A 6,599-nucleotide genomic window follows, 5' to 3' on the forward strand; every position below is an offset into this window, starting at 1 on the left:
AACACAGAAGCGGCTGTCACCCAGAGCAGAGCTCCAGCAGTGACCACCAGCTGGACCCAAATGGCTGTGCTGGGGGAGGCTGCCAATGTGACTTAAAGACTGATGTCATGTCCCGCCCTGCGATGTCACAAAGCCTTTTGCCCCACCCTGGCCACGGGGTTCCCAGCTTTTTTTCTTGTCGTTGTTTGTTTGTTTTTCCACAATTCCACTATTTGTACCCTCAATTTCGGTTCCATGTGCCGTTAACAACTGCGCTTCCATATACCATGAACAATTGCACTTCCATATACCATCAAGACAGTTTCACCCGCTCCCTTCAAAATCCACAAATCAAACAATGCAGTTCTTCAACTTCCACAAACACCCAGCACTTGGTCTCTTGATTAGGGTACTCAATTATAAAACTGGTCCCATTACTCCATTTATGTTCCTGGTTTCTTGTTCAATATTCCCCCTGGCTCACCAGCCATGTTTCTCCAGTGAGCCAAAGTACAACCCACGGGGTCTTCTCGGTATCAGTTTAGACACCCCTTGTTCCATAAGAGCCACTTTCACAACATGAACACTGAACAATCACAAAGACAGTGACAATAATCAGTACAATTTATCCTCAGGATGCTTCCTCTCTCTGCCTCTCTCCAGGGCCCAACCTTCCCTCTGTATTCCTTTCCCACACTTGCATAGCTGCCCACCTCCTTCTTCTCCAATAAACAACATGTCAATGATAAACATAATTTCCATCCATGAGTAGAAATTAGGCCCTAGAAATTGATCTAAGTGTTCTGCTACACTTACAGGATCCTCAATTAAGGAATTTATTTCCTTCTTGAAACTCCTAACTTTTCTGCTAGTAAAAACAGCAGGCATTAGCATACTCTATTTCCCTTTGACCTAAGGAGTCTGCCCTCAGCGGATAAAGTGAAGTATTAGTAAGGTTAGTGTTAGAGAAAGGAAAAACTCTCCAGGTCCCATTCACATTGCTCCAATTCCCTCAGTAACCGAGAGTGCATCCTCTCTCCAGGGCCCTGCACAGGATCAGCAGCACGGCCACCCCCCTTCTCTGCAGAGGTCACTGCCGCTTGCATTGCTTTAGAAATTGAAGGGGGAGGGAAGTTATCTAAGGGATCCCACTTATGATCTTTCTGCTTCTCTTTCCTTTCTCTTTTGAACTTTGACTCCTTCTTGTGAGGAACTTTTTTTACTTCTTGCACCCATTAAGCGACATAAGCCAATTCTGTTTCAGAAAAACGAGTCTTACTGTTTACATATAAATTCAAGGTCTGACAGGCCCGATCTTCGTCAGACCCCTATTTTGGTCAAAATAATGCTGTTCCCGTAGTGGCTCTCTAGGCTATGTCTGTACACAGTATTTAAACATCTTTTCCCTGTTCTTTTCCCTAGTTTTGGGATTATTTTCCAATTCTGAAGCCTCTTTCCCAAGGGGCTATCTATCTCTAGGCACAAAGCTGGGGACCCTTTTCCCCTGTTCTACGGGAGCTCCTATCCCCCATTCCTCTGGAATGCTGCTGTGAACTCCCCAGCTCACAGGTTACCACTCTCCGATTCTCGGATTTAGAGCCAATCCCTCCGGAGTACCTTGCTCCGATTCTCGGATTCAATAGAGGTGTACTGCTGGCACTTTGCCAAGCGTCCACGGTACCGCACACCAACAGATCCCTCCCGAGACTCACCCGAGTCTCCACCAACCCCCAAGGCAAGAATTAAATTCCCTTACCTTGGTCCGTGCACAAAGTTACAGGGTCTGCAGGGTCAATACTGTGCCTACCTGCCCCTTGGCTTTCACAGAGCCCTCCTTTATGTAACAATATCGGTTTCCTGTTGGCCATCCCAAGGAATCACCTCACCACCTAGACAGGACAGCTAAAACCAGCGGGGTGCACCTATCCTATCCAGGGCAGCGAAGGAGGCCATAATGATCCCGGACAAGCCCCCAAATAGGATCTCGTCAAGGCAGAGGGTCAGAGCTCGGAGAATTCCTCTAGGTGCCACTCTGACAAAGCAGTAAGCCAACATGGCAGTCGGGGGAATGGGGGAATGCTTCTTTGGGTCTTTTGGAGTGACAACCTTGCTGACCCTGCACTGGATCCATTCGAGGTGTTTAGAAAGGCTCAGCTGGCGGGGTCAGTTGGAGGCACAGATCTGGACATTAATGCGCAGCTGCTGCTCATGGGACGCTGTCATCTGTTCCCCATCCTCAGTAGTTACGTGGCAGGTAGATATACCAAGTCAGCAGGGCCAGTTGAGGGCATGGTGCTGGGTATCAACGTGCATCTGCTGCTTATGTGGTCCCCTCGTTTTGTCCCCATTCTCCATTGTTACAAGGCAGGTGGATAGACCAAGCCAGTGGGGCCAGTTGAAGGCACGGCGCTGAGTATCAATGAGCAGCCGCTGCTCGTGGGATGCCATCTTTTGGTCCCCATCCACCGTTGTTACATGGCAGGTGGATAGACCAAGCCAGCAGGGCCAGTAGAAGGCACGGTGCTGAGTATCAATGAGCAGCCGCTGCTCGTGGGATGCCCTACTTTGGTCCCCTTCCTCGTTATTACATGGCAGGTGGATAGACCAAGCCAGCAGGGCCAGTAGAAGGCACGGCGCTGGGTATCAATGAGCAGCTACAACTCAGGAAGCACCAGCATTTTGTTGCCATTCCCACTCCTGATGGGTCAGGCGGTTAAGCCAAACCAGCAGGGCCCGCTGGAGGTCCAGGTCTCAACTGGATGCTGCTGCTGAGGATGGACTGGCTTTTTGTCCCAATTACTGCAGACATGGCGGTAGCCAGAAGGTTTTGGAAACCTTGGACGTGAGTTTAATGGATGACTATTAACAATAGCGTTTCCGCTTGTCCTGTCTCCACACGCTGCTGAAAAGAGTCTGGCCTCGCCACTCTGCCCCCCAGCCCTTAGGTATTTATAGACCTGGATCAGGTCCCCTCTCAGTCTTCTGACTACACAGACCCAGTTCACTTAGCCTCTCCATTAAGTCTATTTCAGCCTCTATGTGTCGGAGCAAGTCAGAAACATTGATGTTGTCCTTTCCCCTGTGCTCTGTTCTTCTGGAGGCTGAGGCTGTTGGTCCCGTTTCCTGGAAGTGACGGAGCATGGGCAGAGTGAAAGGTGTGCCAGCTTATATTACCACGTATTTTTTCAGAATTTGAGTTAACACTCAGACCACGGAAAGGACAACTCAGCTTCAAGCTCAGTTGTTTAACAATTATTTTTCAACACCGATACATCGTTCAGAAGAAAATACCCTATTGTTCTAGGCACCAGTATTGCATAAAGAAAATCTGTTTATATACATGTGTACACTGCAGGTATACGTATGCTGTCTGAAATGTGGAGAGACAGATCTCCAGAAACCCTGGAACTAGCAGCTCACGCCTGCATATTATTACAGGCTGCTCCTGGCTTTCTAGGGAGAGCAAGGCTGCTGCCACTGCAAGTTTCTCCACCACGTCACTTGGGTGCCTCTGCTGCACGAGCGTGTTGTTGCTGAACTTGGTGAAACAGAGCAGAGTCTGGGGCTTTACGATGCCAGTGGGCGTTGATGGCAGTAGAAGACACTGTAGTCATCAAGGTGTCTTCAGCGCAAGAACCTCTGGTGGGCTGAGTTGCGTCCTGCCTCGCCGGCGGCTGATACCCTGACCAGAAAAGGCTGTCAAATGGACAAAGTGCTTCATGGAATCACTCTCCCTGTTCTTTGCTCCACCTGCCCCTTTCTGTGTTGCCGGTCCTAATCACACACTGGTCGTGGTGCTCCATAGTCGTCTTCCTTTTCTCCAGAGGCCATGAGCAATGCTCAGCAGGCTCAGGATGCCAGTGTACTTCAAGGCATCCAGGTTACATCTCTTTGGGCAAGACTGTCCCAGAGTTGGCCAAGGGTGTCGTGCAAGCTGAAGACTTACTGCTTGGGGCCGGGGGACTGCTTCTTAGGGTCCTTTGGAGTGACAACCTTGCTGACCCTGTACTGGATCCATATGAGGTGTTCAGAAAGGCTCAGCTGGCGGGGTCAGTTGGAGGCACAGCACCGGGCATTAATGCGCAGCTGCTGCTCATGGGATGCAGTCATCTGTTTCCCATCCTCAGTAGTTACGTGGCAGGTAGACAGACCAAGCTAGCAGGGCCAGTTGAACGCACGGTGCTGGGTATCAATGAGCAGCTGCTGTTTGTCTGATGCCCTCCTTTGGTCCCCATCCACTGCTGTTACATGGCAGGTGGATAGACCAAGCCAGCAGGGCCAGTTGAAGCCATGGCACTGGGTATCAGTGTACAGATGCTTCTCGTGGGATGCCCTTTTTTGGTCCCCATCCTCATTGTTACATGGCAGGTGGATAGACCAAGCCAGCAGGGCCAATTGAAGGCATATCGCTGGGTATCAGTGGGCAGATGCTGCTCGTGGGATGCCCTTTTTTGGTCCCCATCCACATTGTTACATGGCAGGTGGATAGATATAGCCAGCAGGGCCAGTTGAAGCCATGGCACTGGGAATCAATGAGCAGCTGTAACACAGGAAGCACCAGCATTTTGTTGCCATTCCCACTCCTGATGGGACAGGTGGTTAAGCCAAACCAGCAGGGCCTGCTGGAGGTCCTGGTCTCAACTGGATGCTGCTGCTGAGGAAGGACTGGCTTTTTGTCCCGATTACTGCAGATATGGCGGTAGTCAGAACATTACCCCTCTAGACTTAAGAATTCCTGGAGAGATCCCAGGATTTCTGGGATCCCCTTATTATGAGCTGGCAACCATAATTCAAAAATGGGGTTCCCTGCGTGTTATGGGAAATATTTCTCCATTCCGCATGGCGGACTGTTTTCATGGACAAAGCAAAGATAGATTGGTTACAAAAGAACAGCAGTTAGCTGCCTCTACAGTGGTATGGCCACTGTGGAATGCTTTAAATCAGGCCAAGATGAGGGCCAATACCTTAGAAAACGAAAATGAAGTATTGTGAGACCGCCTAGAAAAATTAGAGCAAGAACTCGGTATACTGACAGGGAAAAAACAACCCTGAATTTGCTGATAGGGCAGGTCTGTAACATTTCAGCAGATAATAAACAGGTTCCTGAATCAATGGACCTGGCTGATCCAGACAATAAAAACTCTCAATTGGATCTCAATGCTCCGCTTGCAACAGATGCCTTGGAGATCTGTCCTATAATAATTCAAAAACCAAAAAAATACAAGATAGACCAGCAGGGGTGCCCCCTGATCAGTGGCCCCCTGCCCAGAACTCGCTTTCATATGGCAGCCCGTCCATATACGGCAGCGGAATTAATGGACCTAGTACAACGGTTCCGATAAAAGAGAGAAAGTGTGCCAGCTTGGCTACTAAGATGATGGACTGGGAGGGAACGGAACGGGACGCTTTCCACCAGGAAAAGCTGGCAGTTGAACACGCCCAGGCATTGGATAAATTTGATCCTACCCTCCCAGCAGAGCTGGGCGTTGTTGTCACTCAGGTTGGCTTTGGCTGGGGCCTGTGGCAACGCCAGAGTTCTGTTTGGACCCCCTTTGGATTCTGATCTCGGGTCTGGGACGGAGCAGAAGAAAGATACAGTATGATTGAAGAACAGTTATTGGCTGCCTACTTCCACATTGACAGGAGGTAGAGCCGATCAGCCAAAAAGCTGAAATCATAGTTAAGACCACCCTGCCGATTCAGGGGCGGGTGAAAGATTTGACCCACCTTCCTAAGACGGCGGTGGCCCAATTCTTGACGTTGTATGTATGCACATTCAGAGATGAGACGTTATGTATGCTCTGAGCCTTCAGTGGTATTCCAGAGTTGGTGTTTGTGAACGGAGGATGGTATGTAGCCTCTGAATTATTCCTGCTCACAAAACTGAGCCCCAACTAAAACCACTTGGTTCATAAGTGTATGACTGTGATGAGATATGAACTGTATGTTTATTTAGAAAGAGATTATTTATCCGTAGAATGAGCGCCGTGGACAGTGCTGGATGTGGAGTTTGCAGAGGGATTATTCCTGTTCCCCGTATCGTATGCTGCCTGCCTCTCCTGCATGCTCCTGCATGCTTCCCTGTGGGACTGGAAGAGGGTCTTCAGGTGCCTCTCCATTGAGTCTATGTCAGCCTCCATGTGGCGGAGCAGGTCAGAAACAATGATGTCTTCATTTCCCTGGTGCTCTGCTCTTCTGGAGGCTGAGGCTGTTGATCCCGTTTCCTGGAAGTGACAGAGTATGGGCACAGTGAAAGGGATGCAGACTCATTTTGCAGAGCATTCCCCTGCAGGGCTCCGATTCCTGGGCAGCTTTTCCTGCCTCGCAGGACAGTCCCAAGCGTGGGGCTCCCACCACCTCAGGCAGGCCCCGTGTAGCACAGGGATTTCCAATTGGGTGTCAGCCTCACGGCTGGGTAAGTCCCTGGGGAGAGCTAGTGGACCTCTGGGAGTCTGCTTTCCTTGGAAGACTTCACAGACAAGCCTTTGTGGTTGCCTGCTCCCCACCCGCGGTACCCTCCCTGTGCGATGCATCTCAGTGGCTCACCTGTCCCCATAGTTGTCTTAGACTTCTCCAGACGCCATGGGCAATGCTCAGCAGGATCAGGAAGCCAATGTGCT

General features: G+C 50.1%; 1 long non-coding RNA gene across 1 annotated transcript; it reads right to left on the reverse strand.

Moving 5' to 3' along the window:
• Positions 1-4,324: 4,324 nt before the first annotated feature.
• On the reverse strand, positions 4,325-6,599 carry LOC109367895. Its single transcript, XR_004160806.1, has 2 exons — positions 6,526-6,599; positions 4,325-6,203 (listed from the first exon to the last, which is right to left on the reverse strand). It is a non-coding gene; the product is annotated as an uncharacterized LOC109367895 (long non-coding RNA).

This window comes from Meleagris gallopavo, chromosome 1 (assembly GCF_000146605.3).
Source record: "Meleagris gallopavo isolate NT-WF06-2002-E0010 breed Aviagen turkey brand Nicholas breeding stock chromosome 1, Turkey_5.1, whole genome shotgun sequence".
NCBI lineage: Eukaryota > Metazoa > Chordata > Aves > Galliformes > Phasianidae > Meleagris > Meleagris gallopavo.